This window comes from Pristiophorus japonicus, chromosome 11 (assembly GCF_044704955.1).
Source record: "Pristiophorus japonicus isolate sPriJap1 chromosome 11, sPriJap1.hap1, whole genome shotgun sequence".
Taxonomy (NCBI): Eukaryota; Metazoa; Chordata; class Chondrichthyes; family Pristiophoridae; genus Pristiophorus; species Pristiophorus japonicus.
Genome location: NC_091987.1, coordinates 49214423 through 49239567, shown reverse-complemented (window position 1 = coordinate 49239567; position 25145 = coordinate 49214423).

The window sequence follows — 25145 nt, the reverse complement described above, 5'->3', positions numbered from 1 at the left end:
CGAGACTGGGGAGAGGGAGAGACTGAGGGAGAGAGAGAGAGACTGGGGGAGAGAGAGAAACTGGGGGTAGAGAGAGAGACTGGGGGGAGAGAGAGATTGGAGGGAGAGAGAGACTGGAGGGAGAGAGAGGGTGGGAGGGGGGGAGAGAGACTGGAGGGGAGAGAGAGAGACTGTGGAGAAAGAGAGACTGGGGGGAGAGAGAGACTGGGGGAAGAGAGAGACTGGGGGGGAGAGAGAGACTGGGGGGGAGAGAGAGACTGGGGGAAGGGAGTGACTGGGGGGAGAGAGAGACTGGGGAGTGAGAGAGAGACTGGGGGGAGAAAGAGAGACTCGGGGGGAGAGAGAGACTGGGGGAGAGAGAGAGACTGGGGGAGAGAGAGAGAGACTGGGGAAGAGAGAGAGTGGGGAGAGAGAGACTGGGGTAGAGAGAGAGACTGGGGTAGAGAGAGGGACTGGGGTAGAGAGAGAGACTGGGGAGAGAGAGAGACTGGGGAGAGAGAGAGACTGGGGGAGAGAGAGAGAGACAGGGGGTCGAGAGAGACTGGAGGGAGAGAGAGAGTGGGGAGAGAGAGACTGGGGTAGAGAGAGAGACTGGGGTAGAGAGAGAGACTGGGGTAGAGAGAGAGACTGGGGAGAGAGAGAGACTGGGGGAGAGAGAGAGAGACTGGGGGTCGAGAGAGACTGGAGGGAGAGAGAGGCTGGGGGGGAGAGAGAGACTGGAGGGGAGAGAGAGAGACTGGGGAGAGAGAGAGACTGGGGGAGAGAGAGAGAGCGACTGGAGGGAGAGAGAGAGAGACTGGAGGGAGAGAGAGACTGGGGGGAGTGAGAGACTGGGGGAGAGAGAGACTGGGGGAAGGGAGAGACTGGGGTAGAGAGCGAGACTGGGGAGAGAGAGAGACTGGGGGAGAGAGAGAGAGAGACTGGGAGAGAGAGAGAAACTGGGGGTAGAGAGAGAGAAACTGGGGGTAGAGAGAGAGACTGGGGGGAGAGAGAGACTGGAGGGAGAGAGAGACTGGAGGGAGAGAGAGGGTGGGGGGGGAGAGAGACTGGAGGGAGAGAGAGAGACTGGGGAGAAAGAGAGACTGGGGGGAGAGAGAGACTGGGGGAAGAGAGAGACTGGGGGGGGAGAGAGAGACTGGGGGGGAGAGAGAGACTGGGGGGGAGAGAGAGACTGGAGGGGAGAGAGAGAGACTGGAGGGAGAGAGAGACTGGGGGGAGTGAGAGACTGGGGGGAGAGAGAGACTGGGGGAAGGGAGAGACTGGGGTAGAGAGCGAGACTGGGGAGAGAGAGAGACTGGGGGAGAGAGAGAGAGAGACTGGGAGAGAGAGAGAAACTGGGGGTAGAGAGAGAGAAACTGGGGGTAGAGAGAGAGACTGGGGGGAGAGAGAAGACTGGAGGGAGAGAGAGACTGGAGGGAGAGAGAGGGTGGGGGGGGGAGAGAGACTGGAGGGGAGAGAGAGAGACTGGGGAGAAAGAGAGACTGGGGGGAGAGAGAGACTGGGGGAAGAGAGAGACTGGGGGGGGAGAGAGAGACTGGGGGGGAGAGAGAGACTGGGGGGGAGAGAAAGACTGGGGGGAGAGAGAGGCTGGGGGGGAGAGAGAGACTGGAGGGGAGAGAGAGAGACTGGGGAGAGAGAGGGACTGGGGTAGAGAGAGAGACTGGGGAGAGAGAGAGACTGGGGAGAGAGAGAGACTGGGGGAGAGAGAGAGAGACAGGGGGTCGAGAGAGACTGGAGGGAGAGAGAGAGTGGGGAGAGAGAGACTGGGGTAGAGAGAGAGACTGGGGTAGAGAGAGAGACTGGGGTAGAGAGAGAGACTGGGGAGAGAGAGAGACTGGGGGAGAGAGAGAGAGACTGGGGGTCGAGAGAGACTGGAGGGAGAGAGAGGCTGGGGGGGAGAGAGAGACTGGAGGGGAGAGAGAGAGACTGGAGGGAGAGAGAGACTGGGGGGAGTGAGAGACTGGGGGGAGAGAGAGACTGGGGGAAGGGAGAGACTGGGGTAGAGAGCGAGACTGGGGAGAGAGAGAGACTGGGGGAGAGAGAGAGAGAGACTGGGAGAGAGAGAGAAACTGGGGGTAGAGAGAGAGAAACTGGGGGTAGAGAGAGAGACTGGGGGGAGAGAGAGACTGGAGGGAGAGAGAGACTGGAGGGAGAGAGAGGGTGGGGGGGGGAGAGAGACTGGAGGGGAGAGAGAGAGACTGGGGAGAAAGAGAGACTGGGGGGAGAGAGAGACTGGGGGAAGAGAGAGACTGGGGGGGGAGAGAGAGACTGGGGGGGAGAGAGAGACTGGGGGGGAGAGAGAGACTGGGGGGGGAGAGAGAGACTGGGGGAAGGGACTGACTGGGGGGAGAGAGAGACTGGGGAGTGAGAGAGAGACTGGGGGGAAGAAAGAGAGACTTGGGGGGAGAGAGAGACTGGGGGAGAGAGAGACTGGGGAGAGAGAGAGACTGGGGGAGAGAGAGAGACTGGGGGAGAGAGAGAGTGGGAATGAGAGAGAGTGGGGGAGAGAGAGACTGGGGTGGAGAGAGAGACTGGGGTAGAGAGAGAGACTGGGGAGAGAGAGAGACTGGGGGAGAGAGAGAGTGGGGGGGGGAGAGAGACTGGAGGGGAGAGAGAGAGACTGGGGAGAAAGAGAGACTGGGGGGAGAGAGAGACTGGGGAAGAGAGAGACTGAGGGGAGAGAGAGACTGGGGGGAGACAGAGACTGGGGGAAGGGAGAGACTGGGGGGAGAGAGAGACTGGGGGGAGAGAGAGAGACTGGGGGGAGAGAGAGAGACTGGGGGGAGAGAGAGAGATTCGGGGGGAGAGAGAGACTGGGGGAGAGAGAGAGACTGGGGGAGAGAGAGAGACTGGGGGGAGAGAGAGAGACTGGGGGGAGAGAGAGAGACTGGGGGGAGAGAGAGAGATTCGGGGGGAGAGAGAGACTGGGGGAGAGAGAGAGACTGGGGGAGAGAGAGAGACTGGGGGAGAGAGAGAGTGGGAATGAGAGAGAGTGGGGGAGAGAGAGACTGGGGTGGAGAGAGAGACTGGGGTAGAGAGAGAGACTGGGGAGAGAGAGAGACTGGGGGAGAGAGAGAGTGGGAATGAGAGAGAGTGGGGGAGAGAGAGACTGGGGTGGAGAGAGAGACTGGGGTAGAGAGAGAGACTGGGGAGAGAGAGAGACTGGAGGAGAGAGAGAGAGACCTGGGGAGAGAGAGAAACTGGGGGTAGAGAGAGAGACTGGAGGGAGAGAGAGACTGGAGGGAGAGAGAGGTTGGGGGGGGGGGGAGAGACTGGAGGGGAGAGAGAGAGACTGGGGAGAAAGAGAGACTGGGGGAGAGAGACTGGAGGGGAGAGAGAGAGACTGGGGAGAGAGAGAGACTGGGGAGAGTGCGAGACTGGGGAGAGAGAGAGAGAGAGAGAGAGACTGGGGAGCGAGAGAGAGAGAGAGACTGGGGAGAGAGAGAGAGGGGGACTGGGGGGAGAGAGAGAGACCGGGGAGAGAGAGAGTCTGGCGGGGGAGAGAGAGGCTAAGTCAGGGTGGCGACTGAGGGTAAATGGAGATAGAGAGACTGGGGAGTGAGAGAGACTGGGGAGTGAGAGAGAGAGAGACTGGGGAGTGAGGGAGAGGCTGGGGAGTGAGGGAGAGACTGGGGAGTGAGGGAGAGACTGGGGGGAGAGAGAGACTGGGGGCAGAGAGATACTGGGGGGAGAGAGATACTGGGGGGAGAGAGAGACTGGGGGAAGAGAGAGACTGGGGGAAGAGAGAGACTGTGGGGGAAAGAGAGACTGGGGATAGAAGGAGACTGGGGGGAGAAAGAGACTGGGGGGAGGAGAGAGAGACTGGGGGGTGAGAGAAATACTTGGGGAGAGAGAGACTGGGGAGAGAGAGAGACACTGCGGGGAGAGAGAGGCTGGGGAGAGGGGAAGACTGGGGGGAGATAGAGGGTGGGGGGGAGAAAGAGAGTGAGGGGAGAGAGAGAGTGAGGGGAGAGACAGAGTGAGGGGAGAGACAGAGTGAGGGGAGAGGGCGAGTGAGGGGAGAGGGCGAGTGAGGGGAGAGAGAGAGACTGGGGGGAGAGAGAGAGAGATTGGGGTGAGAGTGAGATTGGGGGAGAGAGAGAGACTGGGGGAGAGAGAGAGACTGGGGGAGAGAGAGAGACTGGGGGAGAGAGAGAGTGGGGGGGAGAGAGAGAGAGTGAGGGGAGAGACAGAGTGAGGGGAGAGAGCGAGTGAGGGGAGAGGGCGAGTGAGGGGAGAGGGCGAGTGAGGGGAGAGAGTGAGACTGGGGGGAGAGAGAGTGAGACTGGGGGAGAGAGAGAGACTGGGGGAGAGAGAGAGACTGGGGGAGAGAGAGAAAGAATGAGGGAGAGAGAGAAACTGGGGGGAGAGAGAAAGACTGGGGGGAGAGAGAAAGACTGGGGGGAGAGAGAGGCTGGGGGGAGAGAGAGACTGGAGGGGAGAGAGAGAGACTGGGGAGAGAGAGGGACTGGGGTAGAGAGAGAGACTGGGGAGAGAGAGAGACTGGGGAGAGAGAGAGACTGGGGGAGAGAGAGAGAGACAGGGGGTCGAGAGAGACTGGAGGGAGAGAGAGAGTGGGGAGAGAGAGACTGGGGTAGAGAGAGAGACTGGGGTAGAGAGAGAGACTGGGGTAGAGAGAGAGACTGGGGAGAGAGAGAGACTGGGGGAGAGAGAGAGAGACTGGGGGTCGAGAGAGACTGGAGGGAGAGAGAGGCTGGGGGGGAGAGAGAGACTGGAGGGGAGAGAGAGAGACTGGAGGGAGAGAGAGACTGGGGGGAGTGAGAGACTGGGGGGAGAGAGAGACTGGGGGAAGGGAGAGACTGGGGTAGAGAGCGAGACTGGGGAGAGAGAGAGACTGGGGGAGAGAGAGAGAGAGACTGGGAGAGAGAGAGAAACTGGGGGTAGAGAGAGAGAAACTGGGGGTAGAGAGAGAGACTGGGGGGAGAGAGAGACTGGAGGGAGAGAGAGACTGGAGGGAGAGAGAGGGTGGGGGGGGGAGAGAGACTGGAGGGGAGAGAGAGAGACTGGGGAGAAAGAGAGACTGGGGGGAGAGAGAGACTGGGGGAAGAGAGAGACTGGGGGGGGAGAGAGAGACTGGGGGGGAGAGAGAGACTGGGGGGGAGAGAGAGACTGGGGGGGAGAGAGAGACTGGGGGAAGGGACTGACTGGGGGGAGAGAGAGACTGGGGAGTGAGAGAGAGACTGGGGGGAAGAAAGAGAGACTTGGGGGGAGAGAGAGACTGGGGGAGAGAGAGACTGGGGGAGAGAGAGAGACTGGGGGAGAGAGAGAGACTGGGGGAGAGAGAGAGTGGGAATGAGAGAGAGTGGGGGAGAGAGAGACTGGGGTGGAGAGAGAGACTGGGGTAGAGAGAGAGACTGGGGAGAGAGAGAGACTGGGGGAGAGAGAGAGTGGGGGGGGGAGAGAGACTGGAGGGGAGAGAGAGAGACTGGGGAGAAAGAGAGACTGGGGGGAGAGAGAGACTGGGGGAAGAGAGAGACTGAGGGGAGAGAGAGACTGGGGGGAGACAGAGACTGGGGGAAGGGAGAGACTGGGGGGAGAGAGAGACTGGGGGGAGAGAGAGAGACTGGGGGGAGAGAGAGAGACTGGGGGGAGAGAGAGAGATTCGGGGGGAGAGAGAGACTGGGGGAGAGAGAGAGACTGGGGGAGAGAGAGAGACTGGGGGGAGAGAGAGAGACTGGGGGGAGAGAGAGAGACTGGGGGGAGAGAGAGAGATTCGGGGGGAGAGAGAGACTGGGGGAGAGAGAGAGACTGGGGTAGAGAGAGAGACTGGGGGAGAGAGAGAGTGGGAATGAGAGAGAGTGGGGGAGAGAGAGACTGGGGTGGAGAGAGAGACTGGGGTAGAGAGAGAGACTGGGGAGAGAGAGAGACTGGGGGAGAGAGAGAGTGGGAATGAGAGAGAGTGGGGGAGAGAGAGACTGGGGTGGAGAGAGAGACTGGGGTAGAGAGAGAGACTGGGGAGAGAGAGAGACTGGGGGAGAGAGAGAGAGACCTGGGGAGAGAGAGAAACTGGGGGTAGAGAGAGAGACTGTGGGGAGAGAGAGACTGGAGGGAGAGAGAGACTGGAGGGAGAGAGAGGTTGGGGGGGGGGGGGGAGAGACTGGAGGGGAGAGAGAGAGACTGGGGAGAAAGAGAGACTGGGGGGAGAGAGACTGGAGGGGAGAGAGAGAGACTGGGGAGAGAGAGAGACTGGGGAGAGTGCGAGACTGGGGAGAGAGAGAGAGAGAGAGAGAGACTGGGGAGCGAGAGAGAGAGAGAGACTGGGGAGAGAGAGAGAGGGGGACTGGGGGGAGAGAGAGAGACCGGGGAGAGAGAGAGTCTGGCGGGGGAGAGAGAGGCTAAGTCAGGGTGGCGACTGAGGGTGATGGAGATAGAGAGACTGGGGAGTGAGAGAGACTGGGGAGTGAGAGAGAGAGAGACTGGGGAGTGAGGGAGAGGCTGGGGAGTGAGGGAGAGACTGGGGAGTGAGGGAGAGACTGGGGGGAGAGAGAGACTGGGGGCAGAGAGATACTGGGGGGAGAGAGATACTGGGGGGAGAGAGAGACTGGGGGAAGAGAGAGACTGGGGGAAGAGAGAGACTGTGGGGGAAAGAGAGACTGGGGATAGAAGGAGACTGGGGGGAGAAAGAGACTGGGGGGAGGAGAGAGAGACTGGGGGTGAGAGAAATACTTGGGGAGAGAGAGACTGGGGAGAGAGAGAGACACTGCGGGGAGAGAGAGGCTGGGGAGAGGGGAAGACTGGGGGGAGATAGAGGGTGGGGGGAGAAAGAGAGTGAGGGGAGAGAGAGAGTGAGGGGAGAGACAGAGTGAGGGGAGAGACAGAGTGAGGGGAGAGGGCGAGTGAGGGGAGAGGGCGAGTGAGGGGAGAGAGAGAGACTGGGGGGAGAGAGAGAGAGATTGGGGTGAGAGTGAGATTGGGGGAGAGAGAGAGACTGGGGGAGAGAGAGAGACTGGGGGAGAGAGAGAGACTGGGGGAGAGAGAGAGTGGGGGGGAGAGAGAGAGAGTGAGGGGAGAGACAGAGTGAGGGGAGAGAGCGAGTGAGGGGAGAGGGCGAGTGAGGGGAGAGGGCGAGTGAGGGGAGAGAGTGAGACTGGGGGGAGAGAGAGTGAGACTGGGGAGAGAGAGAGACTGGGGGAGAGAGAGAGACTGGGGGAGAGAGAGAAAGAATGAGGGAGAGAGAGAAACTGGGGGGAGAGAGAAAGACTGGGGGGAGAGAGAAAGACTGGGGGGAGAGAGAGGCTGGGGGGGAGAGAGAGACTGGAGGGGAGAGAGAGAGACTGGGGAGAGAGAGAGAGACTGGGGGAGAGAGAGAGAGAGACTGAAGGGAGAGAGAGACTGGGGGGAGAGAGAGACTGGGGAGAGAGAGAGACTGGGGGAAGGGAGAGACTGGGGGGAAAAAGAGACTAGGGGGGGAGAGAGAGACTAGGGGGAGAGAGAGAGACTGGGGGGAGAGAGAGAGACACGGGGGGAGAGAGAGACTGGGGGAGAGAGATAGACTGGGGGAGTGAGAGAGACTAGGGGAGAGAGAGAGTGGGAATGAGAGAGAGTGGGGGAGAGAGAGACTGGGGGAGAGAGAGAGACTGGGGTAGAGAGCGAGACTGGGGAGAGGGAGAGACTGAGGGAGAGAGAGAGAGACTGGGGGAGAGAGAGAAACTGGGGGTAGAGAGAGAGACTGGGGGGAGAGAGAGATTGGAGGGAGAGAGAGACTGGAGGGAGAGAGAGGGTGGGAGGGGGGGGAGAGAGACTGGAGGGGAGAGAGAGAGACTGTGGAGAAAGAGAGACTGGGGGGAGAGAGAGACTGGGGGAAGAGAGAGACTGGGGGGGAGAGAGAGACTGGGGGGGAGAGAGAGACTGGGGGAAGGGAGTGACTGGGGGGAGAGAGAGACTGGGAGTGAGAGAGAGACTGGGGGGAGAAAGAGAGACTCGGGGGGAGAGAGAGACTGGGGGAGAGAGAGAGACTGGGGGAGAGAGAGAGAGACTGGGGAAGAGAGAGAGTGGGGAGAGAGAGACTGGGGTAGAGAGAGAGACTGGGGTAGAGAGAGGGACTGGGGTAGAGAGAGAGACTGGGGAGAGAGAGAGACTGGGGGAGAGAGAGAGAGACAGGGGGTCGAGAGAGACTGGAGGGAGAGAGAGAGTGGGGAGAGAGAGACTGGGGTAGAGAGAGAGACTGGGGTAGAGAGAGAGACTGGGGTAGAGAGAGAGACTGGGGTAGAGAGAGAGACTGGGGTAGAGAGAGGGACTGGGGTAGAGAGAGAGACTGGGGAGAGAGAGAGACTGGGGAGAGAGAGAGACTGGGGGAGAGAGAGAGAGACAGGGGGTCGAGAGAGACTGGAGGGAGAGAGAGAGTGGGGAGAGAGAGACTGGGGTAGAGAGAGAGACTGGGGTAGAGAGAGAGACTGGGGTAGAGAGAGAGACTGGGGAGAGAGAGAGACTGGGGGAGAGAGAGAGAGACTGGGGGTCGAGAGAGACTGGAGGGAGAGAGAGGCTGGGGGGAGAGAGAGACTGGAGGGGAGAGAGAGAGACTGGAGGGAGAGAGAGACTGGGGGGAGTGAGAGACTGGGGGGAGAGAGAGACTGGGGGAAGGGAGAGACTGGGGTAGAGAGCGAGACTGGGGAGAGAGAGAGACTGGGGGAGAGAGAGAGAGAGACTGGGAGAGAGAGAGAAACTGGGGGTAGAGAGAGAGAAACTGGGGGTAGAGAGAGAGACTGGGGGGAGAGAGAGACTGGAGGGAGAGAGAGACTGGAGGGAGAGAGAGGGTGGGGGGGGGAGAGAGACTGGAGGGGAGAGAGAGAGACTGGGGAGAAAGAGAGACTGGGGGGAGAGAGAGACTGGGGGTAGAGAGAGACTGGGGGGGGAGAGAGAGACTGGGGGGGAGAGAGAGACTGGGGGGGAGAGAGAGACTGGGGGGAGAGAGAGAGACTGGGGGAAGGGACTGACTGGGGGGAGAGAGAGACTGGGGAGTGAGAGAGAGACTGGGGGGAAGAAAGAGAGACTTGGGGGGAGAGAGAGACTGGGGGAGAGAGAGACTGGGGGAGAGAGAGAGACTGGGGGAGAGAGAGAGACTGGGGGAGAGAGAGAGTGGGAATGAGAGAGAGTGGGGGAGAGAGAGACTGGGGTGGAGAGAGAGACTGGGGTAGAGAGAGAGACTGGGGAGAGAGAGAGACTGGGGGAGAGAGAGAGTGGGGGGGGGAGAGAGACTGGAGGGGAGAGAGAGAGACTGGGGAGAAAGAGAGACTGGGGGGAGAGAGAGACTGGGGGAAGAGAGAGACTGAGGGGAGAGAGAGACTGGGGGGAGACAGAGACTGGGGGAAGGGAGAGACTGGGGGAGAGAGAGACTGGGGGGAGAGAGAGAGACTGGGGGGAGAGAGAGAGACTGGGGGGAGAGAGAGAGATTCGGGGGGAGAGAGAGACTGGGGGAGAGAGAGAGACTGGGGGAGAGAGAGAGACTGGGGGGAGAGAGAGAGACTGGGGGGAGAGAGAGAGACTGGGGGGAGAGAGAGAGATTCGGGGGGAGAGAGAGACTGGGGGAGAGAGAGAGACTGGGGGAGAGAGAGAGACTGGGGGAGAGAGAGAGTGGGAATGAGAGAGAGTGGGGGAGAGAGAGACTGGGGTGGAGAGAGAGACTGGGGTAGAGAGAGAGACTGGGGAGAGAGAGAGACTGGGGGAGAGAGAGAGAGACCTGGGGAGAGAGAGAAACTGGGGGTAGAGAGAGAGACTGTGGGGAGAGAGAGACTGGAGGGAGAGAGAGACTGGAGGGAGAGAGAGGTTGGGGGGGGGGGGAGAGACTGGAGGGGAGAGAGAGAGACTGGGGAGAAAGAGAGACTGGGGGGAGAGAGACTGGAGGGGAGAGAGAGAGACTGGGGAGAGAGAGAGACTGGGGAGAGTGCGAGACTGGGGAGAGAGAGAGAGAGAGAGAGAGACTGGGGAGCGAGAGAGAGAGAGAGACTGGGGAGAGAGAGAGAGGGGGACTGGGGGGAGAGAGAGAGACCGGGGAGAGAGAGAGTCTGGCGGGGGAGAGAGAGGCTAAGTCAGGGTGGCGACTGAGGGTGATGGAGATAGAGAGACTGGGGAGTGAGAGAGACTGGGGAGTGAGAGAGAGAGAGACTGGGGAGTGAGGGAGAGGCTGGGGAGTGAGGGAGAGACTGGGGAGTGAGGGAGAGACTGGGGGGAGAGAGAGACTGGGGGCAGAGAGATACTGGGGGGAGAGAGATACTGGGGGGAGAGAGAGACTGGGGGAAGAGAGAGACTGGGGGAAGAGAGAGACTGTGGGGGAAAGAGAGACTGGGGATAGAAGGAGACTGGGGGGAGAAAGAGACTGGGGGGAGGAGAGAGAGACTGGGGGGTGAGAGAAATACTTGGGGAGAGAGAGACTGGGGAGAGAGAGAGACACTGCATGGAGAGAGAGGCTGGGGAGAGGGGAAGACTGGGGGGAGATAGAGGGTGGGGGGGAGAAAGAGAGTGAGGGGAGAGAGAGAGTGAGGGGAGAGACAGAGTGAGGGGAGAGACAGAGTGAGGGGAGAGGGCGAGTGAGGGGAGAGGGCGAGTGAGGGGAGAGAGAGAGACTGGGGGGAGAGAGAGAGAGATTGGGGTGAGAGTGAGATTGGGGGAGAGAGAGAGACTGGGGGAGAGAGAGAGACTGGGGGAGAGAGAGAGACTGGGGGAGAGAGAGAGTGGGGGGGAGAGAGAGAGAGTGAGGGGAGAGACAGAGTGAGGGGAGAGAGCGAGTGAGGGGAGAGGGCGAGTGAGGGGAGAGGGCGAGTGAGGGGAGAGAGTGAGACTGGGGGGAGAGAGAGTGAGACTGGGGGAGAGAGAGAGACTGGGGGAGAGAGAGAGACTGGGGGAGAGAGAGAAAGAATGAGGGAGAGAGAGAAACTGGGGGGAGAGAGAAAGACTGGGGGGAGAGAGAAAGACTGGGGGGAGAGAGAGGCTGGGGGGAGAGAGAGACTGGAGGGGAGAGAGAGAGACTGGGGAGAGAGAGAGAGACTGGGGGAGAGAGAGAGAGAGACTGAAGGGAGAGAGAGACTGGGGGGAGAGAGAGACTGGGGAGAGAGAGAGACTGGGGGAAGGGAGAGACTGGGGGGAAAAAGAGACTAGGGGGGGAGAGAGAGACTAGGGGGAGAGAGAGAGACTGGGGGAGAGAGAGAGACACGGGGGGAGAGAGAGACTGGGGGAGAGAGATAGACTGGGGGAGTGAGAGAGACTAGGGGAGAGAGAGAGTGGGAATGAGAGAGAGTGGGGGAGAGAGAGACTGGGGGAGAGAGAGAGACTGGGGTAGAGAGCGAGACTGGGGAGAGGGAGAGACTGAGGGAGAGAGAGAGAGACTGGGGGAGAGAGAGAAACTGGGGGTAGAGAGAGAGACTGGGGGGGAGAGAGAGATTGGAGGGAGAGAGAGACTGGAGGGAGAGAGAGGGTGGGAGGGGGGGGGAGAGAGACTGGAGGGGAGAGAGAGAGACTGTGGAGAAAGAGAGACTGGGGGGAGAGAGAGACTGGGGGAAGAGAGAGACTGGGGGGGAGAGAGAGACTGGGGGGAGAGAGAGACTGGGGGAAGGGAGTGACTGGGGGGAGAGAGAGACTGGGGAGTGAGAGAGAGACTGGGGGGAGAAAGAGAGACTCGGGGGGAGAGAGAGACTGGGGGAGAGAGAGAGACTGGGGGAGAGAGAGAGAGACTGGGAAGAGAGAGAGTGGGGAGAGAGAGACTGGGGTAGAGAGAGAGACTGGGGTAGAGAGAGGGACTGGGGTAGAGAGAGAGACTGGGGAGAGAGAGAAACTGGGGGGAGAGAGAAAGACTGGGGGGAGAGAGAAAGACTGGGGGGAGAGAGAGGCTGGGGGGGAGAGAGAGACTGGAGGGGAGAGAGAGAGACTGGGGAGAGAGAGAGAGACTGGGGGAGAGAGAGAGAGAGACTGAAGGGAGAGAGAGACTGGGGGGAGAGAGAGACTGGGGAGAGAGAGAGACTGGGGGAAGGGAGAGACTGGGGGGAAAAAGAGACTAGGGGGGGAGAGAGAGACTAGGGGGAGAGAGAGAGACTGGGGGGAGAGAGAGAGACACGGGGGGAGAGAGAGACTGGGGGAGAGAGATAGACTGGGGGAGTGAGAGAGACTAGGGGAGAGAGAGAGTGGGAATGAGAGAGAGTGGGGGAGAGAGAGACTGGGGGAGAGAGAGAGACTGGGGTAGAGAGCGAGACTGGGGAGAGGGAGAGACTGAGGGAGAGAGAGAGAGACTGGGGGAGAGAGAGAAACTGGGGGTAGAGAGAGAGACTGGGGGGAGAGAGAGATTGGAGGGAGAGAGAGACTGGAGGGAGAGAGAGGGTGGGAGGGGGGGGAGAGAGACTGGAGGGGAGAGAGAGAGACTGTGGAGAAAGAGAGACTGGGGGGAGAGAGAGACTGGGGGAAGAGAGAGACTGGGGGGGAGAGAGAGACTGGGGGGGAGAGAGAGACTGGGGGAAGGGAGTGACTGGGGGGAGAGAGAGACTGGGGAGTGAGAGAGAGACTGGGGGGAGAAAGAGAGACTCGGGGGGAGAGAGAGACTGGGGGAGAGAGAGAGACTGGGGGAGAGAGAGAGACTGGGGGAGAGAGAGAGAGACTGGGGAAGAGAGAGAGTGGGGAGAGAGAGAGTGGGGTAGAGAGAGAGACTGGGGTAGAGAGAGAGACTGGGGTAGAGAGAGGGACTGGGGTAGAGAGAGAGACTGGGGAGAGAGAGAGACTGGGGGAGAGAGAGAGAGACAGGGGGTCGAGAGAGACTGGAGGGAGAGAGAGAGTGGGGAGAGAGAGACTGGGGTAGAGAGAGAGACTGGGGTAGAGAGAGAGACTGGGGTAGAGAGAGAGACTGGGGTAGAGAGAGAGACTGGGGTAGAGAGAGAGACTGGGGAGAGAGAGAGACTGGGGGAGAGAGAGAGAGACTGGGGGTCAAGAGAGACTGGAGGGAGAGAGAGGCTGGGGGGGAGAGAGAGACTGGAGGGGAGAGAGAGAGACTGGGGAGAGAGAGAGACTGGGGGAGAGAGAGAGAGCGACTGGAGGGAGAGAGAGAGAGACTGGAGGGAGAGAGAGACTGGGGGGAGTGAGAGACTGGGGGAGAGAGAGACTGGGGGAAGGGAGAGACTGGGGGGAGAGAGAGTCTCGGGGGGAGAGAGAGACTGGGGGAGAGAGAGAGACTGGGGGAGAGAGAGAGACTGGGGGAGAGAGAGAGACTGGGGGAGAGAGAGAGTGGGAATGAGAGAGAGTGGGGGAGAGAGAGACTGGGGTAGAGAGAGAGACTGGGGTAGAGAGAGAGACTGGAGTAGAGAGAGAGACTGGGGAGAGAGAGAGACTGGGGGAAAGAGAGAGCGACTGGGGGAGAGAGAGAAACTGGGGGTAGAGAGAGAGACTGGGGAGAGAGAGAGAGAGAGACTGGGGAGCGAGAGAGAGAGAGGGGGACTGGGAGGAGAGAGAGAGGGGGACTGTGGGGAGAGAGAGAGGGGGACTGTGGGGAGAGAGAGAGGGGGACTGGGCGGAGAGAGAGAGACCGGGGAGAGAGAGAGCCACTGGGGAGAGAGAGAGAGACTGGGGGAGAGAGAGACTGGGGGAGAGAGAGACTGGGGGAGAGAGAAACTGGGGGAGAGAGAAACTGGGGGGAGAGAGAGACTGGGGGAAGAGAGAGACTGGGGGGAGAGAGAGAGAGAGACTGGGGAGCGAGAGAGAGAGAGACTGGGGAGAGAGAGAGAGGGGGACTGGGGGGAGAGAGAGAGGGGGACTGTGGGGAGAGAGAGAGGGGGACTGGGCGGAGAGAGAGAGACTGGGGAGAGAGAGAGCCACTGGGGAGAGAGAGAGAGACTGGGGGAGAGAGAGACTGGGGGAGAGAGAGACTGGGGGAGAGAGAGAAACTGGGGGGAGAGAGAGACTGGGGGGAGAGAGAGACTGGAGGGAGAGAGAGGGTGGGGGGGAGAGAGACTGGAGGGGAGAGAGAGAGACTGGGGAGAAAGAGAGACTGGGGAGAAAGAGAGACTGGGGGGAGAGAGAGACTGGGGGAAGAGAGAGACTGGGGGAGAGAGAGTGAGAGACTGGGGAGCGAGAGAGAGAGAGACTGGGGAGAGAGAGAGAGGGGGACTGGGGGGAGAGAGAGAGGGGGACTGTGGGGAGAGAGAGAGGGGGACTGGGCGGAGAGAGAGAGACCGGGGAGAGAGAGAGCCACTGGGGAGAGAGAGAGAGACTGGGGGAGAGAGAGACTGGGGAGAGAGAGACTGGGGGAGAGAGAAACTGGGGAGAGAGAGAGACTGGGCGAGAGAGAGACTGGGGGAGAGAGAGACTGGGGGAGAGAGTGACTGGGGGAGAAAGAGATTGGGGGAGAGAGTGAGACAGGGAAAAGACGGGGGGAGGGAGAAAGACTGCAGGCAGAGAGAGACTGGGGTGAGAGAGAGACTGGGGTGAGAGAGATTGGGGAGATAGAGAGTCTGGCAGGGGAGAGAGAGGTTAAGGGGGGGCGGCGACTGAGGGTGATGGAGAGAGAGAGACTGGGGAGTGAGAGACTGGGGAGTGAGAGAGACTGGGGAGTGAGAGAGACTGGGGGGAGAGAGAGACTGGGGTAAGAGAGAGACTGGGGGCAGAGAGAGAGACTGGGGGGAGAGAGAGACTGGGGAGTGAGAGAGACTGGGGAGTGAGAGAGACTGGGGAGAGAGAGAGAGCCTGGGGGTAGAGAGAGACTGAGGGGAGAGAGAGATTGAGGGGAGAGAGAGACTGAGGGGAGAGAGACTGCGGGGGACAGAGTGACTGGGGGGGACAGAGTGACTGGGGGGAGAGCGAGGCTGGGGGGAGAGTGAGGCTGGGGGCAAGAGAGACTGGGGGGAGAGAGGAGAGACTGGGGGGAGAGAGAGACTGGGGGGAGAGAGAGACTGGGGGGAGAGAGAGACTGGGGGAGAGAAGAGACTGGCGAGTGAGAGATAGACTGAGGGGAGCGAGAGAGACTGGGGAGCGAAAGAGAGAGAGACTGGAGAGAGAGAGAAACTGGGGAGAGAGAGATTGGGGAGAGAGAGAGACACTGGGGAAAGAGAGAGACACTGGGGAGAGAGAGAGACACTGGGGAGAGAGAGAGACACTGGGGAGAGAGAGAGACACTGGGGAGAGAGAGAGAGACACTGGGGTGAGAGAGAGAGCCACTGGGGAGAGAGAGAGCCACTGGGGAGAGAGAGTGACACTGGGGAGAGAGAGAGAGAGACCGGGGAGAGAGAGAGACTGGGGAGCGAGAGAGACTGGGGAGAGAGAGTGACTGGGGAGAGAGAGTGACTGGGGAGAGAGAGAGAGAGAGAGAGAGAGACCAGGGAGCGAGAGAGAGAGCCACTGGGGAGAGAGAGAGACTGGGCGAGAGAGTGTCTGGGGGAGAGAGAGACTGGGGTAGAGAGAGACTGGGGAGATAGAGAGACTGGGCGAGAGAGAGACTGGGGGAGAGAGAGGCTGGGGGAGAGAGAGACTGGGGGAGAGAGAGACTGGGGGAGAGAGAGACTGGGGGAGAGAGAGACTGGGGGAGAGAGAGACTGGGGGAGAGAGTGAGACAGGGAAAAGAGGGGAGGAGGGAGAAAGACTGCAGGCAGAGAGAGACTGGGGTGAGAGAGAGACTGGGGTGAAAGAGCTTGGGGAGATAGAGAGTCTGGCAGGGGAGAGAGAGGCTAAGGCGGGGCGGCGACTGAGGGTGATGGATAGAGAGAGACAGAGACTGGGGAGTGAGAGAGACTGGGGAGTGAGAGAGAATGGGGGAGAGAGCCACTGGGGAGAGAGGGAGACTGGACGAGAGAGAGACTGGGGGAGAGAGAGTCTGGGGGAGAGAGAGACTGGGGGAGACAGAGACTGGGGGAGAGAGAGACTAGGGGAGAGAGAGAGGTTGGGGAGTGAGAGAGAGGTTGGGGAGTGAGAGAGAGGCTGGGGGGAGAGAGACTGGAGGGAGAGGGACTGGGGGGAGAGAGGGACTGGTGGGAGAGAGAGACTGGGGTGAGAGAGAGACTGGGGGGGGGGGGAGAGAGAGGCAGAGGGATGGGCGACTAAGGATGGGGTAGAGAGACTGGGGAGTGTGAGAGACTGGGGAGTGAGAGAGATTGGGGACTGAGAGAGAGACTGGGGAGTGAGAGAGAGACTGGGGGAGAGAGAGAGACTGGGGAGAGAGAGAGCGACCGGGGAGAGAGAGAGCCACTGGGGAGAGAGAGAGACTGGGGGAGAGAGAGACTGGGGGAGAGAGAGACTGGGGGAGAGAGAGACTGGGGGAGAAAGAGATTGGAGGAGAGAGTGAGACAGGGAAAAGAGGGGAGGGGGAGGGAGAAAGACTGCAGGGAGAGAGAGACTGGGGTGAGAGAGACTGGGGAGAGAGAGAGTCTGGGGGGGGGGCAGAGAGGCTAAGCGGGGGCGGTGACTGAGAGTGATGGAGAGAGAGAGACTGGGGAGTGAGAGAGACTGGGGAGTAAGAGAGAGAGACTGGGGAGTGAGGGAAAGGCTGGGGAGAGAGAGAGACTGGGGAGAGGGTAAGACTGGGGGGAGATAGAGGGTGGGGGTGGAGAGAGAGAGTGAGGGGAGAGAGAGGGTGAGGGGAGAGAGAGAGTGAGGGGAGAGAGAGAGTGAGGGGAGAGAGAGAGACTGGGGGAGAGAGAGAGACTGGGGGAGAGAGAGAGTGGGAATGAGAGAGAGTGGGTGAGAGAGAGACTGGGGTAGAGAGTGAGACTGGGGTAGAGAGAGAAACTGGGGTGAGAGAGAGAGACTGGGGGGAGCGAGAGAGACTGGGGAGAGAGAGAGACTGGAGGGGAGAGAGAGAGACTGGGGGGAGAGAGAGACTGGAGGGGAGAGAGAGAGACTGGGGGGAGAGAGAGACTGGGGGGAGAGAGAGACTGGGGGGAGAGAGAGACTGGGGAGAGAGAGAGACTGGGGAGAGAGAGTGAGACAGGGAAAAGAGTGGGGGGAGGGAGAAAGACTGCAGAGAGAGAGAGACTGGGGTGAGAGAGACTGGGGAGAGAGTGAGTCTGGGGGAGGGGGAGAGAGAGGCTGAGGGGGGGGGGGGCGACTGAGGGTGGGGGAGAGAGAGAGACTGGGGAGAGAGAGAGAGGCTGTGGAGTGAGGGAGAGACTGGGGAGAGAGAGACTGGGGGAAGAGAGAGACTGGGGGGAGAGAGAGACTGGGGGGGAGAGAGAGAGTGGGGGGAGAAAGAGAGTGAGGGGGGAGAGAGAGTGAGGGGAGAGAGAGAGTGAGGGTAGAGAGAGAGACTGGAGGGAAAGTGAGAGTGGGAGTAGAAAGAGATTGGGAAGAAAGAGTGTGGGGAAGAAAGGGAGTGGCGGGGGAGAAAGAAAGTGGGGGGGAGAAAGAGATTGTGAGTAGATAGAGTGGGGGGAAAGGAGAGACTAGGGAGAGAGAGACTGGGGGGAGAGAGAGACTGGGGGGGAGAGAGAGAGACTGGGGGAGAGAGAGCGAGAGACTGGGGGAGAGAGAGACTGGGGTAAGAGAGAGACTGGGGGAGAGAGAGAGACTGGGGGAGAGAGAGAGACTGGGGGAGAGAGAGAGAGACTGGGGGGAGAGAGAGAGACTGGGGGGAGAGAGAGACTGGGGGGGGGAGAGAGAGGCAGAGGGATGGGCGACTAAGGATGGGGTAGAGAGACTGGGGAGTGTGAGAGACTGGGGAGTGAGAGAGATTGGGGAGTGAGAGAGAGACTGGGGAGTGAGAGAGAGACTGGGGAGAGAGAGAGAGACCGGGGAGAGAGAGAGCCACTGGGGAGAGAGAGAGACTGGGGGAGAGAGAGACTGGGGGGAGAGAGAGAGGCTGGGGGGAGAGAGGGACTGGAGGGCGGAGAGAGAGAGACTGGGGGGAGAGAGTGAGACTGGGGGGGGGAGAGAGACTGGAGGAGAGAGAGACTGGGAGAGAGAGAGAATGGGGGGGGGAGAGAGACTGCGGGGGGAGAGAGACTGGGGGAGAGAGAGAATGGGGGGGGAGAGAGACTGCGGGGGGAGAGGGACTGGGGTGGGAGAGAGACTGGGGGAGAGAGAGACTGGGGGAGAGAGAGACTGTTGGGAGAGAGACTGGGGTGAGAGAGACTGGGGGGGGGAGAAAGACTGAGGGGAGAGAAAGACTCGAGGGGAGAGAAAGACTGGGGAGAGAGAGAAACTGGGGAGAGTGAGCGAGAGACTGGGGAATGAGATTGAGACTGGGGAGTGAGAGACAGACTGGGGGAGAGAGAGAGAGACACTGGGGGGAGAGAGAGAGAGATTCTGGGGGGAGAGAGAGAGACAAGGGAAGAGAGAGAGAGACTGGGGGAGAGTGAGACTGGGAGGAGAGTGAGAGGGACTGGTGGCAGAGGGGGGGCGGAGGTGGGAGAGAGACTGGGGTGTGGGAGAGATAGACTCGGGGGAGAGAGAGAGAGACTGGGGGGAGAGAGAGAGAGACTGTGAGGGGGAGGGAGACTGGGGGAAGAGAGAGACTGGGGGAGATAGAGACTGAGGGGAGAGAGAGACTGGGGGAGAGGGAGACTGGGGGGAGATAGAGACTGGGGGGAGAGAGAGACTGGGGAGAGAGAGAGACACTGCGGAGAGGGGAAGACTGGGGGGAGATAGAGGGTGGGGGTAGAGAGAGAGAGTGAGGGGAGAGAGAGAGTGAGGGGAGAGAGAGAGACAGGGGGGAGAGAGAGAGAGATTGGGGTGAGAGAGAGACTTGGGGAGAGAGAGGGACTGGGGGAGAGAGAGAGTGGGAATGAGAGAGAGTGGGAATGAGAGAGAGTGGGTGAGAGAAAGACTGGGGTAGAGAGACTGGGATAGAGAGAGAGACTGGGGGAGAGAGAGAGACTGGGGGAGAGAGAGAGACTGGGGCAGAGAGAGAGACTGGGGGAGAGAGAGAGAGAGACTGGGGGAGAGAGAGAAACTGAGGGGAGAGAGAGAGACTGGGGGAGAGAGAGAGACTGGGGGGAGAGAGAGAGACTGGGGGGAGAGAGAGAGACTGGGGGGAGAGAGAGACTGGAGGGGAGAGAGAGAGACTGGGGGGAGAGAGAGACTGGGGGGAGAGAGAGACTGGGGGGAGAGAGAGACTGGGGGGAGAGAGAGAATGGGGGGAGAGAGAGACTGCGGGGGGGGGGAGAGAGAGAGACTGGGGGGGAAGAGACTGCGACTGGGGGGTGAGTGAGACTGGGGGAGAAAGAGATTGGGGAGAGAGTGAGACAGGGAAAAGAGGGGGGGAGGGGGAAAGACTGCAGAGAGAGAGAGACTGGGGGGGAGAGAGAGAGAGACTGGGGGAGAGAGAGAACTGGAGGGAGAGAGAGACTGGAGGGAGAGAGAGACTGGGGGAGAGAGAGAATGGGGGAGAGAGAGACTGCGGCGGGGGGGGGGAAGAGAGAGAGACTGGGGAGAGAGAGACTGGGGGAGAAAGAGATTGGGGGAGAGAGTGAGACAGGGGAAAGAGGGGGGGAGGGAGAAAGACTGCAGAGAGAGAGAGACTGGGGGGGAGAGAGAGAGAGACTGGGGGGAGAGAGAGACTGGGGGGAGAGAGAGACTCGGGGGAGAGAGAGACTGGGGGGGAGAGAGAGAATGGGGGGAGAGAGAGACTGCGGGGAGGGAGAGAGAGAGACTGGGGTGGGAAGAGACTGAGACTGGGGGGTGAGAGAGACTGGGGGAGAAAGAGATTGGGGGAGAGAGTGAGACAGGGAAAAGAGGGGGGGGAGGGAGAAAGACTTCCGAGAGAGAGAGACTGGGGTGAGAGAGAGACTGGGGAGAGAGCGAGTCTGGGGGGAAGAGAGAGGCTGAGGGGTGGTGACTGAGGGTGGGGGAGAGAGAGAGACTGGGGAGTGAGAGAGAGGCTGAGGAGTGAGGGAGAGACTGGGGAGAGAGAGACTGGGGGGAGAGAGAGACTGGGGGAGAGAGAGACTGGGGGGAGAGAGAGACTGGGGGGAGGGAGAGACTGGGGGGAGAGAGAGACTGGGGAGCGAGAGAGAGAGAGACTGGGGAGAGAGAGAGAGACACTGCGGAGAGAGAGAGACTGGGGAGAGGGGAAGACTGGGGGGAGATAGAGTTTGGGGGCAGTGAGAGAGAGTGGTGGGGAGAAAGAGAGTGAGGGGAGAGAAAGAGTGAGGGGAGAGAGCGAGTGAGGGAGAGAAAGAGAGACTGGGATGATAGTGAGAGTGGGAGTAGAAAGAGAATGTGAGGAGAAAGAGTGGGGGGAGAAAGAGTGGTTGGGGAAAGAGATTGGGAGGAAAGAGAGTGGGGGAGAAAGGAAGTGGCGGGGGAGAAAGATAGTGGGGGGGAGAAAGAGATTGTGAGGAGATAGAGTGGGGGGAGAAGGAGAGACTGGGGAGAGAGAGACTGGGGGAGAGCGAGAGACTGGGAGAGAGAGAGAGACTGGGGAAGAGAGAGAGACTGGGGAAGAGAGAGAGACTGGGGGAGAGAGAGAGACTGGGGGAGAGAGAGAGAAACTGAGGGGAGAGAGAGAGACTGGGGGGAGAGAGAGAGACTGGGGGAAGAGAGAGACTGGGGGGAGAGAGAGAGAGAGACTGGGGAGCGAGAGAGAGAGAGACTGGGGAGAGAGAGAGAGGGGGACTGGGGGGAGAGAGAGAGGGGGACTGTGGGGCGAGAGAGAGGGGGACTGGGCGGAGAGAGAGAGACCGGGGAGAGAGAGAGCCACTGGGGAGAGAGAGAGAGACTTGGGGAGAGAGAGACTGGGGGAGAGAGAGACTGGGGGAGAGAGAGACTGGAGGGAGAGAGAGGGTGGGGGGGGAGAGAGAGACTGGGGGGAGAGAGAGACTGGGGAGAAAGAGAGACTGGGGAGAAAGAGAGACTGGGGGGAGAGAGAGACTGGGGGAAGAGAGAGACTGGGGGGGGAGAGAGAGAGAGAGACTGGGGAGCGAGAGAGAGAGAGACTGGGGAGAGAGAGAGGGGGGGACTGGGGGGAGAGAGAGAGGGGGACTGTGGGGAGAGAGAGAGGGGGACTGGGCGGAGAGAGAGAGACCGGGGAGAGAGAGAGCCACTGGGGAGAGAGAGAGAGACTGGGGGAGAGAGAGACTGGGGGAGAGAGAGACTGGGGGAGAGAGAGACTGGGGGAGAAAGAAACTGGGGAGAGAGAGAGACTGGGCGAGAGAGAGACTGGGGGAGAGAGAGACTGGGGGAGAGAGTGACTGGGGGAGAAAGAGATTGGGGGAGAGAGTGAGACAGGGAAAAGACGGGGGGAGGGAGAAAGACTGCAGGCAGAGAGAGACTGGGGTGAGAGAGAGACTGGGGTGAGAGAGATTGGGGAGATAGAGAGTCTGGCAGGGGAGAGAGAGGTTAAGGGGGGGCGGCGACTGAGGGTGATGGAGAGAGAGAGACTGGGGAGTGAGAGACTGGGGAGTGAGAGAGACTGGGGAGTGAGAGAGACTGGGGGGAGAGAGAGACTGGGGTAAGAGAGAGACTGGGGGCAGAGAGAGAGACTGGGGGGGAGAGAGAGACTGGGGAGTGAGAGAGACTGGGGAGTGAGAGAGACTGGGGTGAGAGAGAGAGCCTGGGGGTAGAGAGAGACTGAGGGGAGAGAGAGACTGAGGGGAGAGAGAGACTGAGGGGAGAGAGACTGGGGGTAGAGAGTGACTGGGGGGGACAGAGTGACTGGGGGGAGAGCGAGGCTGGGGGGCAAGAGAGACTGGGGGGAGAGAGAGACTGGGGGGAGAGAGAGACTGGGGGAGAGAGAGACTGGGGGGAGAGAGAGACTGGGGGAGAGAAGAGACTGGCGAGTGAGAGATAGACTGAGGGGAGCGAGAGAGACTGGGGAGCGAAAGAGAGAGAGACTGGAGAGAGAGAGAAACTGGGGAGAGAGAGATTGGGGAGAGAGAGAGACACTGGGGAAAGAGAGAGACACTGGGGAGAGAGAGAGACACTGGGGAGAGAGAGAGACACTGGGGAGAGAGAGAGACACTGGGGGAGAGAGAGAGACACTGGGGTGAGAGAGAGAGCCACTGGGGAGAGAGAGAGCCACTGGGGAGAGAGAGTGACACTGGGGAGAGAGAGAGAGAGACCGGGGAGAGAGAGAGACTGGGGAGAGAGAGAGACTGGGGAGAGAGAGGGACTGGGGAGAGAGAGTGACTGGGGAGAGAGAGAGAGAGAGAGAGAGAGACCAGGGAGCGAGAGAGAGAGCCACTGGGGAGAGAGAGAGCCACTGGGGAGTGAGAGAGACTGGGGAGTAAGAGAGAGAGACTGGGGAGTGAGGGAAAGGCTGGGGAGAGAGAGAGACTGGGGAGAGGGTAAGACTGGGGGGAGATAGAGGGTGGGGGTGGAGAGAGAGAGTGAGGGGAGAGAGAGGGTGAGGGGAGAGAGAGAGTGAGGGGAGAGAGAGAGTGAGGGGAGAGAGAGAGACTGGGGGAGAGAGAGAGACTGGGGGAGAGAGAGAGTGGGAATGAGAGAGAGTGGGAATGAGAGAGAGACTGGGGTAGAGAGAGAAACTGGGGTGAGAGAGAGAGACTGGGGGGAGCGAGAGAGACTGGGGAGAGAGAGAGACCGGAGGGGAGAGAGAGAGACTGGGGGGAGAGAGAGACTGGAGGGGAGAGAGAGATACTGGGGGGAGAGAGAGACTGGGGGGAGAGAGAGACTGGGGGGGAGAGAGAGACTGGGGAGAGAGAGACTGGGGAGAGAGAGACTGGGGAGAGAGACTGGGGAGAGAGAGTGAGACAGGGAAAAGAGTGGGGGGAGGGAGAAAGACTGCAGAGAGAGAGAGACTGGGGTGAGAGAGACTGGGGAGAGAGTGAGTCTGGGGGAGGGGGAGAGAGAGGCTGAGGGGGGCTGGCGACTGAGGGTGGGGGAGAGAGAGACTGGGGAGAGAGAGAGAGGCTGTGGAGTGAGGGAGAGACTGGGGAGAGAGAGACTGGGGGGAGAGAGAGACTGGGGGGAGAGAGAGACTGGGGGGGAGAGAGAGAGTGGGGGGAGAAAGAGAGTGAGGGGGGAGAGAGAGTGAGGGGGAGAGAGAGAGTGAGGGTAGAGAGAGAGACTGGAGGGAAAGTGAGAGTGGGAGTAGAAAGAGATTGGGAAGAAAGAGAGTGGGGGAGAAAGGGAGTGGTGGGGGAGAAAGAAAGTGGGGGGGAGAAAGAGATTGTGAGTAGATAGAGTGGGGGGAAAGGAGAGACTAGGGAGAGAGAGACTGGGGGAGAGAGAGACTGGGGTAAGAGAGAGACTGGGGGAGAGAGAGAGACTGGGGGAGAGAGAGAGACTTGGGGAGAGAGAGAGAGACTGGGGGAGAGAGAGAGACTGGGGGGAGAGAGAGAGAGAGACTGGGGAGAGAGAGAGGGGGGGACTGGGGGGAGAGAGAGAGGGGGACTGTGGGGAGAGAGAGAGGGGGACTGGGCGGAGAGAGAGAGACCGGGGAGAGAGAGAGCCACTGGGGAGAGAGAGAGAGACTGGGGGAGAGAGAGACTGGGGGAGAGAGAGACTGGGGGAGAGAGAGACTGGGGGAGAGAGAGACTGGGGGAGAAAGAAACTGGGGAGAGAGAGAGACTGGGCGAGAGAGAGACTGGGGGAGAGAGAGACTGGGGAGAGTGACTGGGGGAGAAAGAGATTGGGGGAGAGAGTGAGACAGGGAAAAGACGGGGGGAGGGAGAAAGACTGCAGGCAGAGAGAGACTGGGGTGAGAGAGAGACTGGGGTGAGAGAGATTGGGGAGTGAGAGAGACTGGCGATAGAGAGAGAGCCTGGGGGTAGAGAGAGACTGAGGGGAGAGAGAGACTGAGGGGAGAGAGAGACTGAGGGGAGAGTGACTGGGGGGTAGAGAGTGACTGGGGGGGACAGAGTGACTGGGGGGAGAGCGAGGCTGGGGGGCAAGAGAGACTGGGGGGAGAGAGAGACTGGGGGGAGAGAGAGACTGGGGGGAGAGAGAGACTGGGGGAGAGAGAGACTGGGGGAGAGAAGAGACTGGCGAGTGAGAGATAGACTGAGGGGAGCGAGAGAGACTGGGGAGCGAAAGAGAGAGAGACTGGAGAGAGAGAGAAACTGGGGAGAGAGAGATTGGGGAGAGAGAGAGACACTGGGGAAAGAGAGAGACACTGGGGAGAGAGAGAGACACTGGGGAGAGAGAGAGACACTGGGGAGAGAGAGAGACACTGGGGAGAGAGAGAGAAACTGGGGAGAGAGAGAGAGACACTGGGGTGAGAGAGAGAGCCACTGGGGAGAGAGAGAGCCACTGGGGAGAGAGAGAGACCGGGGAGAGAGAGAGACTGGGGAGCGAGAGAGACTGGGAGGGGGGGGGGGGGGGAGAATGGAGAGCGAGAGACACTGGGGAGAGAGAGAGACTGGGGAGAGAGAGAGACCGGGGAGAGAGAGGGACTGGGGAGAGAGAGTGACTGGGAGAGAGAGAGAGAGAGAGAGAGAGACCAGGGAGCGAGAGAGAGAGCCACTGGGAGAGAGAGAGACTGGGCGAGAGAGTGTCTGGGGGAGAGAGAGACTGGGGGAGAGAGAGACTGGGGAGATAGAGAGACTGGGGCGAGAGAGAGACTGGGGGAGAGAGAGGCTGGGGGAGAGAGAGACTGGGGGAGAGAGAGACTGGGGGAGAGAGAGACTGGGGGAGAGAGAGACTGGGGGAGAGAGTGAGACAGGAAAAGAGGGGAGGAGGGAGAAAGACTGCAGGCAGAGAGAGACTGGGGTGAGAGAGAGACTGGGGTGACAGAGATTGGGGAGATAGAGAGTCTGGCGGGGGAGAGAGAGGCTAAGGCGGGGCGGCGACTGAGGGTGATGGATAGAGAGAGACAGAGACTGGGGAGTGAGAGAGACTGGGGAGTGAGAGAGAATGGGGGGAGAGAGCCACTGGGGAGAAGGGAGACTGGGCGAGAGAGAGACTGGGGGAGAGAGAGTCTGGGGGAGAGAGAGACTGGGGGAGACAGAGACTGGGGAGAGAGAGACTAGGGGAGAGAGAGAGGTTGGGGAGTGAGAGAGAGGTTGGGGAGTGAGAGAGAGGCTGGGGGGGGGAGAGAGACTGGAGGGAGAGGGACTGGGGGAGAGAGGGACTGGGGGGAGAGAGGGACTGGGGTGAGAGAGAGACTGGGGGGGGGGGAGAGAGAGGCAGAGGGATGGGTGACTAAGGATGGGGTAGAGAGACTGGGGAGTGTGAGAGACTGGGGAGTGAGAGAGATTGGGGAGTGAGAGAGAGACTGGGGAGTGAGAGAGAGACTGGGGGAGAGAGAGAGACTGGGGAGAGAGAGAGAG